This window comes from Rhinopithecus roxellana, chromosome 22 (genome assembly GCF_007565055.1).
Source record: "Rhinopithecus roxellana isolate Shanxi Qingling chromosome 22, ASM756505v1, whole genome shotgun sequence".
NCBI lineage: Eukaryota > Metazoa > Chordata > Mammalia > Primates > Cercopithecidae > Rhinopithecus > Rhinopithecus roxellana.
In genome coordinates, this window is record NC_044570.1 from 1,739,753 (window position 1) to 1,749,064 (window position 9,312).

At 44.4% G+C, this 9,312-nt stretch overlaps 1 long non-coding RNA gene and 1 pseudogene across 1 annotated transcript; one reads left to right on the plus strand and one right to left on the minus strand.

The window, feature by feature from the left end:
- Positions 1 to 1,234, minus strand: part of LOC115895664 — a 32,447-nt pseudogene extending 31,213 nt beyond the window's left edge.
- A 5,380-nt stretch (positions 1,235 to 6,614) lies between these two features.
- LOC115895659 lies at positions 6,615 to 8,645 on the plus strand. Its single transcript, XR_004055829.1, has 2 exons — positions 6,615 to 7,369; positions 7,998 to 8,645. It is a non-coding gene; the product is annotated as an uncharacterized LOC115895659 (long non-coding RNA).
- Positions 8,646 to 9,312: the final 667 nt, after the last annotated feature.

The window sequence follows — 9,312 nt, forward strand, 5'->3', positions numbered from 1 at the left end:
TTCCCTCCCATGCAGAAATATAGGTGAGTCTAATTTTCTAGAAATGTATAGAACTTAAATTATACCTCTAATTGATTAAAAAAAACAGACTCGCTTATGGGAGAGCCTCCTGACGGTCACAGTTATTCTGGTTGCTTTTTTCTTCCATCTCCCCCACCAGACACTAGGATCTCTCTGGCATCAGAACTGCCTGAGCTAAGGTACTTGTTCTAAGCTTATTTCCTCTCAGATGAAAAGGCCAGGTTGGGATACAGAGGCAAATTTTTTTTGTTTTGTTTTAAAGGTTTCCCTTTTAAAGCTGACCCACTTCTGCTTGTGGGGAGAAGAGGCTGTGGATGCGTTTGGAGGCACAGCTTCCAGGTGCTGAAGAGCGCACCGTCCAGTTGAACTTCCCGCAGTGAGGGAAATGTACTCTCTACATTGCTGAGAACAGTAGCGACTAGCCACATCTGGCTATTTAAATTTAATCACATTTAAATTGAATTAATTATTTAATCATTTAATAATCAAATTTAAATGGAATTAAACATTCAGTTTCTCAGTCACTCTGACCACATGTAAGGTGCTCTGTGGCCTCGTGTGGCTGCTGCATTTGCCAGTGCAGCTGGAGGGTCTGCTACTCAATGTGAGGCTTGCAGAATGGCAGCACAGGCATCACCAGGGAGTGGGCCTTGCCCTGGTCCGAGGAGTCACACTCTGGGGGATGGCCCCATTATTTCTCTTGGCAAGTTCTCCCGTGGTTTTTAGGTCTCCTGCACTTTGAGAAGCACTGCTATAGACCACATGTGAGAGATGAGGGGCTAGGGCTTGTTAACCAGTGGCAGTGTCTGGGCCAGTCGTAAGGGACTCATGGCATTGCTGGCACTTTATCTAAATTCTTGCCTTTCCTTCCCTGTTGTCTCTCTGTTTTCCTCTCAGTCAGATACCGCCTCTCCCCAATCCCTGCCCTTAGTTTCTTTGAGTCAGTGATAGCTGTGCTCTAGGCTGATCTCTGCTCACACGCCTTACTCCCCACCCCCAGTTGAAAAGCTCCCTGGCCCTATAGGTGCCAAGTGAACAAGTCAGGCAGGCAGGGCCACTCCTATCAGGGGGAGTGGAGAGTGAGTACCTGGGAGCACCTTCCATCATGATCATTTTCATCACTGAGTAAAGTGTCACCTTGGCCCACTGGCCCAAGTGGCGGTATCCACATGTTGCCACCAAAGAATCCTGGAGTGTGGCGGTAAACAGCCATTAAGGTTAGACCAGCCAGACTTGGAAAAATATGTGCACTTCTTCATTTATTTATTTATTCATTCATTTGGTCAATAGCGATCGAGCACTTACTGTGTGCTAGGTGTCATTCTAAGTCTTGGGATACTGTGGTGAACGAGACTGACCAAGTCCCTCCTCTCATGGAGCTTACATTCGAGTGGAGGAGCTGGATACCAAAAATGTGAACAGACAAGTTAAGCAATTTCAGATACTGATAAAGGCAAAAATAAAGAAACCAGGCAATGTGGTAGTTGGGGGCAGGAGTAGCAAGGGTGATCAGGGAAGGTCTCTTCAAGGAGGTGGCATTTGAGAGCCCTGAAAAGTCTGTGGGGTTCTTCAGAGTTTCATGTCGTCTTCTCTTACTTTACATTTTTGGTTGTGATTATAGAGTTTCCGTGGAAATCGAGGCAATGAAAGATCATGAAAGAAAATTAGTTTTCAGGTCAGATAGCTTCTAGGCTGGAAGACCGGGAAATTGCTGATGTTAGACTCCAGGGATTGACTAGCTCTACAAACTAATCTCATCTAACAGTCCTAAGGAGGGATTGAAGGGAGCTGAATGTGATGCCCAGAAATAAACTTTGTGTCTTAGGACCGACCACACCACATTTCTTCCTCTCTCTGAGACTCAAAATTATTCTCCAGGCAAGATAATCATTGCTTCTAAGGATCTGTAAATAAAACAATTAGCTTTGAGTTAATTAAGTAAGAGATAGGGGCTGACATACCCTGTTTTTTTTTGTTGTTGTTGTTGCTTTGGGATTTGTGTGGTCCTTGTGTTCCAGTTTTATTATTTTTTTAATTTAGCTTATTTTTTTTAAGGGAGAGGGACAGAGTCTTGCTCTGTTGCCCAGAGTAATCTGTGCTGGATTACAGGTGTGAGCTACTGTCCCTGGCCTTTTCCAGTTTTATAAATCAAGAAGCTCATTTTCTTTTTTTCTGAGACAAGGTTAGTCTCTGTCGCCCGTGCTGGATTGTAGTGGCATGCTCTTGGCTTGCTGCACCCTCTTGGCTCGCTGCATCCTCTGCCTCCTAGATTGAAGCCATCCTCCACCTCACGCTCCCAAAAAGCTGGGACTACAAGCATGTGCCACCACACCTGGCTCATTTTTGCATTTTTTTGTAGAGATGGGGTTTCACCATGTTGCCCAGGGTGATCTCTAATTCATGAGCTGAAACAATCCACCACCTCAGCCTCTCAAAGTATTGAGACTACAGGCATGAGCCACTGTGCCTGGCCAAGAACCTCATTTTCTTTATCTGCAAACTTAGGGGTTGGATTAGATACATTTTTTGGTTCTTTCCATTGTTCACATGCGATAAAGTATCCAAATCCATTTTTGAGAGTGGCCTTCACATTCAGTACTTAGTCCATGGTTTAGGCACATGTGAGGCATGATCTCTGCCCTCAAGAAAAACAGACCATGGGGCAATCAAAATCCAGGGGCAGGGAAGGGAGAGATCTGTGTGAGCAGTGGTAGGGGGGAGAGGTGTCCAAAGGAAGGGGTTCTTGAGTGGGCTTTTGAAGGAGGAAATGGGAAAAAGAAGGGAGAACATTCCAGGTAAGAAAATGAGCTATGAAAAGGGGTCAGAAGCAGCCTCCCCTTGCTACCAGCTGAACATGCATAGTGTGAAGATGAGACTGAGCTCATGATAGGGGGAAATATACCACACAAATTAGTAATATTATCTAGACTTATTCTTCATAATGTTGGGTGAACAGAGTACTTTCCAAAAACACCTGAAAACTCTTCCAGTGTTAGACAAGATGGAGTAGACACACTTGTGTTTATTTTTCCTGCTAATTGCAGCCAGAAACCTTGGATGTTATTTATAATACAAGGACAAGAAGACCTGAAAGGTGAGGAGAAAAAGTCTGACTGACTAGCAACCTAAGGACCTAAGAAACAACACAACAGGCACAACTGAAAATCATTTGTCATGCCAAGGATCAGGAATATCTAAACCTGAGTGAGAAAAGGGCATCAGCAGATCTCAACAGCAAGATGACTCAGATAGTGGAATTATAGGGCAAGGATTTGAAAACAGCCATCATAAAAAATACTTCATAAAATTACAGATACATACAGATACACATGAAACAAATGTAAAATAGTGTCAGCAAAGAACTGGAAAGTTTCAGCAAAAACCTAGAAGATAGAAGAATCAAGTGAAAATTTTAGAACTATAAAATACAATAGCCAAATAAAAAAGTCACTGATTGGGCTCATCAGCAGAATAGAGATGGCAGAAGAAAGAATCAGTGAACTTGAAGGTAGAACAATAGAAATTACCTGACAAAGAGCAGACTTAAAAAGAAATGAACAAAATTAACAGTTTCTGGGACCTGTGGGACTATAACAAAAGGTGTGACATTCACGTCATTGTAGCACCAGGAGAGGAGTGTGGGGCTGAAAAAGTGTTTGAAGAAGTAATGGCTGCATTTTTGTCATATTTGACAAAAGACATAAACCTACATTTTCAGTGAACCCCAAGAGGATAAACTCAAATTCATGCCAAGACATACCATAGAAAACCAAACACCACATGTTCTCACTCATAAGTGGGAACTGAACAATGAGATCACTTGGACTTGAGAAGGGGAACATCACACACCGGGGCCTATCATGGGGAGGGAGGAGGGGGAGGGGGGAGGGATTGCATTGGGAGTTATACCTGATGTAAATGATGAGTTGATGGGTGCAGCACACCAACATGGCACAAGTATACATACGTAACAAACCTGCACATTATGCACATGTACCCTAGAACTTAAAGTATAATAATAATAATAAAAAGATTTAAAAAATAAATTTAAAAAAAAACTTCTGAAAATTAAAGTCTTGAAAGCAGTGAAAGGAAAGCAGCACCTTACCTATAGGGTAAAAACAATACGAGTGACAGCAGATTTCTCAGGAGAAACCACGAAGGCCAGAAGGAGGTGGTACAACATTTTCCAAGTGTTGAAGCAACTGTCGACTCTTAATTCTATAAGACATTCACAGATGAAGGAAAACTAAGGGAATTTGTTGTAATAGAACTGCTCTAAAAGAATGGCCAAAGGAAGTTCTCTTATCAGAAAGGAAATGGTAAAAGGAGACCTGGAACATCAGGAAGGAAGAATGAACAATGGGAAGAGTAAAACTGTGAATGAGTGTAGTGGGCTTTTCTTCCTCTGTTGAGTTTTCAAGAATTATGTTTGACAGTTGAGGCAAAACGATAACATTCTCTCGTGTTTAAAAAAAAAAAAAATAGCTGAAAAAAAAAGAAAAGAAAGAACAGTACCTAAGAAGGAAAATAAAATCTCACTGATACAATCTTTGGCACCTCCTATTACATAGTAAAGCATCAGTAGAAGAAATTGGTGATGGAGTATTTTTATTCATCTATTCAGTAAATATTGAGCACCCACTGTATGTCAGGTACTGTTCTATCCACTGGAGTTCTAGCAATGAACAAAAGAGAGGGAGAACCAGACATCATTTTATCAGTAACCCATTCCTGCCATAACTCCCTCCCTCCCACTGTAATGGCATTAATCCATTCATGAGGGATTGCCTCATTCATGAGGCAATGCCCCCAGGACCTAATCACCCCTTAAAGGCCCCACCTCTACGTGCATGGGGGTTAAGTTTCCAACACATGAAATTTGGGAGACACAGTCAAATCATAGCAGGTGACTTAAGGTTCTTCGATAATTTGTTTTTCAGAACTCTAAGAGGTTATTACCATTGTATCCCGTTGAGTTTTATCCCATTGTATCCCAATGAGTGTGTCATTGATTGATTTTGCTGCCTTCTAGTTAATGTCAAAACATTGACAATGTTATCAACAACTTTAGATCTTTCTCAAGCTGGCAGCTTCATAGTATGACTAAGCCTTTTGTTTAGACCATGGGGTGTACATGTTCTTGGCAGCAGTGAGTGGATATTATCTGGTCTTCCAGGCTGCTTGCATTCTACCTCACTGCCTTCTAACTTGTATAATATGATCAGTGTCTGTATGCCCTGCTCAGTCTCCCCTTCCCGCTTCTTGGTTGTTGAAGAAGTTGAGGTGGTGATATCACAAGTTTGGTTTCCCATCTGGTTGGCCTAGGTACTGCGAGAGATAGTACTTGACTGACCTGCTGGGCACAGATGCAATACCAGGTACCAGGTCCTGCTTATGTTCTGACTTTAACAACCCCAAACCTGAAAACATGGATGAAACAGGCAGGGGAAGAAATGCCTCTTAGTATATAACTACATGCAAGAAAGCAAAACAAAACCACAGGCATTTCCTTGAAACTGTGGGAAGGGCCCCCAACATTCCTAATAAGCAAGGGATTGGATCTGGAGGCCACAGGATGAATGAGATGTGGCCTCTGACCCCATGGAGCTCACAGTCTTATCTTGACTGTGCCCAGTATAAATTCTTACCAAGGGCCCTCCTACAGCCACTGGGCAGGTGCAGGGGTTCAGGTTCACTCAGCTTCCTTTCTTTCTCTTAAGACTCCAGTGCAGAAAAAAAGAATGGTTGGGATTACCTTTTTCTTTCTGCAGTGTTCTTTATTTCCTTTTCCTGTTCCCAGCTCCCAGTTCCCTCTTCTAATTAGCCTCTCAGGAAAGACTTTCTACAACCAAAATTCTGGCTGTTGAATAAAAAGTAGACTAGAATTTCACATACGGCAAAGACTCCTGAGGCTGGCAGATGCTGTGATCCTTGTTCTTGCGTTTGGGAGTGTGCCTTCCTCATACAGAGAATATCAGAACTGAATACTGTAGAGAGTTTCACATCAACATCTTACTGCATACTTTTCAGAAATAATCTTAGGGAAATCAAAGGGAGTATCAAAATACTAATATTGGAGTGTTTGTATTCTGCTCATTAATTTTCAAATTTTTAATTTGTAATTGATATAATTGTACATATTTATGGGGTACAGTGTGATGTTTCAATGCATACATATACCGTATGATGATCAAATCAGGGTAATTTCCATATCTATCACTTTAAATTATCATTTTTTGTGGTGATGACATTCAAAATCTTCTCTTCTAGCTATCTTGAAATATACACGACCTTGTTATTTGCTCTGTAGTCACCGGACTGTGTAATAGAAGACCAGAGCAAATTCTCCAACTGTGTATCACCGTCCACTCTCACAGAGCCTGGCTGGTCAGAAGCTACTGCAATCACTGCTGAGCTCAGAGTGGACGAAAAGGGCCCCTGTGGTGCCCACCTCTGTGTTGCCTCCTTTCTACCTCAGGTGGATTCCTTGGTTGCAAACAACAGGAATGGACTTCAGCTAATTTAAGTGAAAACAGCATCAAAAAGCCTTATAGGCTTTGGAGTTGTCCCATGAAGCCAAAGGAAAAGCTGACTGTCCTCATTTCAAGTGGAGCCAGAGCTGCCCGGGATTGACGCAGCCAGGACCAGTCGAGATGGGATCGGCTTCCGGCTGCGTGAGCTCACTCCTCTTGGGGTGCAGATCTCAGAGAAGTCGCCAGGGCCTGGCTTGCCCACTCATTGGCTGGGGGCAAGTTTCCTAGACCGGGCAGTCTCCGAAAGACAATCAGAGCACTCTTCCAAGAAGGGTGAGCAGATACCAGGAAGCAGAATTGATGAGGTCCGCTCTGCATCTCCTCCTCGGACATGTATTGGCACCTTCTGTATGCCAGGCCCCCTCTCCAGATACAACCACCCTGAACCTCAGAAGGCTTCCAGATGTACTCCCCACTCTTACCAGCAACCTTGGCTCAGCTCCTTCTCCATGGCTCACCTGTTGAAATTACGTCCAGGCATAAGCACCCCTGGAAGACTTTCCTGCCCCTGACCCCCACACACGCCCCTGTTCCTGCCTGCCCCCCCAGACTCCTTCATTGTCCTCATTCATGCCTGTCCTGTCCTGGTCTGCGAGCTCCATGAGGTCAGGGTCCTTACCTGTGGTACTTCTCTATTCGCATCTCCGTGCCTGGCTCCTGCTTGCCCTTCCACCCAATCAGCGTGTGTGCAGTGCATGGATATTATATGGGCCAAGGAGGAAGGCACCACGATGGGAGCAGAGATGGCCCTTCCTTCACCCTGGGGCACTCGGGATGGTGTGGTAGTGAAAGAAAAATAAACAGATCATCAGGTAAAGCTCCGGTGAACTCTTTGTTGCTTTTGTGTGTTTTTGTAATGGTGTAAGTGATAGAGAACACACTGTGGTCAGGAGACCTGAGTCACAGTCTCTACGGAGGCACCCTCACTTCTCTGGCTCTCCCACTTCTCCATCTTTCAAATGAGCACTTGAAGTTTGTGGAGAGGCGAGTAGATGACTGGGCATCCCAGAATTCTGGGCGCTTCGCTGCTGCTCTGCTGGCTGCTCTCCCGGGCCCCGCTGACTCCCAGGCTCTCCTCCTCGCTTCACTCCGACAGTTCAGTTCCTTCCATTCAGGACAGGTCATGCTCAGGCGTCCTGCCCTGTCCTGCATGCCCATCATCCGTCCCGGTATGCCTCATAGGGCTCACTTCACAGCTCTCCCCATGGTTGGCTGAAATCTGTCTGGGATCCAAACCCACTTTGACTTTTCGAGCTGTCACTTGGCAGAAGCTGGTGCTGGGGCTCAGTGATACCTGTCCTGTTTCTGAGTGCTCCTGAGGAGCTGGGCCTCCTTCCTGGGTGACAAAACATACCTCACCCTCTCCCAGCCTTCCAGGCTTTTCTTTAAGATTGAAGAGGAAAGGAGTTCTGAAGCCTGCTCTCTCGCTTCTTCCCACAGGTCACCAAGGAAAACAGAAACCACCTTCTGCCAGATATCGTGACATGTGTGCAGAGCAGCAGGAAGTGAAGACATGTGCGTTCCTGCCTCCCATGAAGGAGTGCCCAGTTCAAGAGGAGCCCAATGGAGCCCTCCTGTCGAGGCTGTATGCCTATGGGGTTATGGAACCTTGTGGGCTTTTCTAGAGAAAACTCAACAGCTGTTTTCCATAAAATGTTTAAAAGATCAAATTGGCCTTAATGCTGGATTGTCTGTACAAGATTAACAATCCATTGTGGCTTATTTATGCTTAAAGATTTCTTGTTTATTTCCTCTTGCAGTCATGCACATGATTTGGGTAAATTATGAGATGAGAAATGGTTTTCAGAGTATTAGATGGAATTCGCCCCCGTTGAAGTTTATAAATGTGTTCAGGGGAAGGGGGAGGAAAGAGTTCACTGCCTAATCAGTTTTGCAAGTCATGAAAATTAAATTCCTCTCCAGGTGTAGCTTCAGTCTCATGCAACTTAAAGTGATAACAGTTAATTTGATTTTTTAAAAAATATTATTCCAAAAGAAAACCATTTTAGGTCATCTCTGCCAGCTCTTACTGTTCGTTTCCTTACTGCTTAATAAATATAAAAATAAATCTGATGGTTACAGACAGGAGGCATTGTGCGGGAGGAATACACAACCTTTAGAAGTGTTGATAGCATCTGATATTCAGCCGACCAAATGACAAGAGCTCAGGCCCACGGGTTTGCACAAGAGCACTGCTTTGCCTTAGTCTACTCGGGAGCAATTTTGAATCTTTCTATGCCTAGTTTCCCTTCCAGAAAAGCAGGGAGTGACTGTCATCTCAGGAGAGTGATGTCACAGCCACGGAAGGAAACTGTCAACCACTCCACACAACTGCGGAGAGTGCCTAGTGCCAGGGGCTGGGCTTTTCAGGAATCATGGTGTAGAGATGTGGAGCTCAGCCCACAACAGGGGTACTATAAAAATAAAGTAGGCAAGTAGGAAAGACCACTGAAACCCCAGAATTGAGAGAGGATAAAAACTTCCCTCCAAGTGGTGGATGGTACTGGAGTGATAAACAGTTCAGTGTTTGTAGGTCATTTTTGGTGAAGATCTATGAATTTCCAGGATTTTTTTAAACAAATTAGCATTGGCTACAAACCCACTGGCATAAGCAGCAGTGTGCTTTCTCTCTAACTGTGGACAAGTCAGGCATGTGGGGGATGAGGTGCCCTGGGCTGGGCACTGGGGCACAGTGAATGGGGCAGAGGCACTTGCATGGAAACCAAAATGGCGCATAGCCCAGGACTGGCTCCTC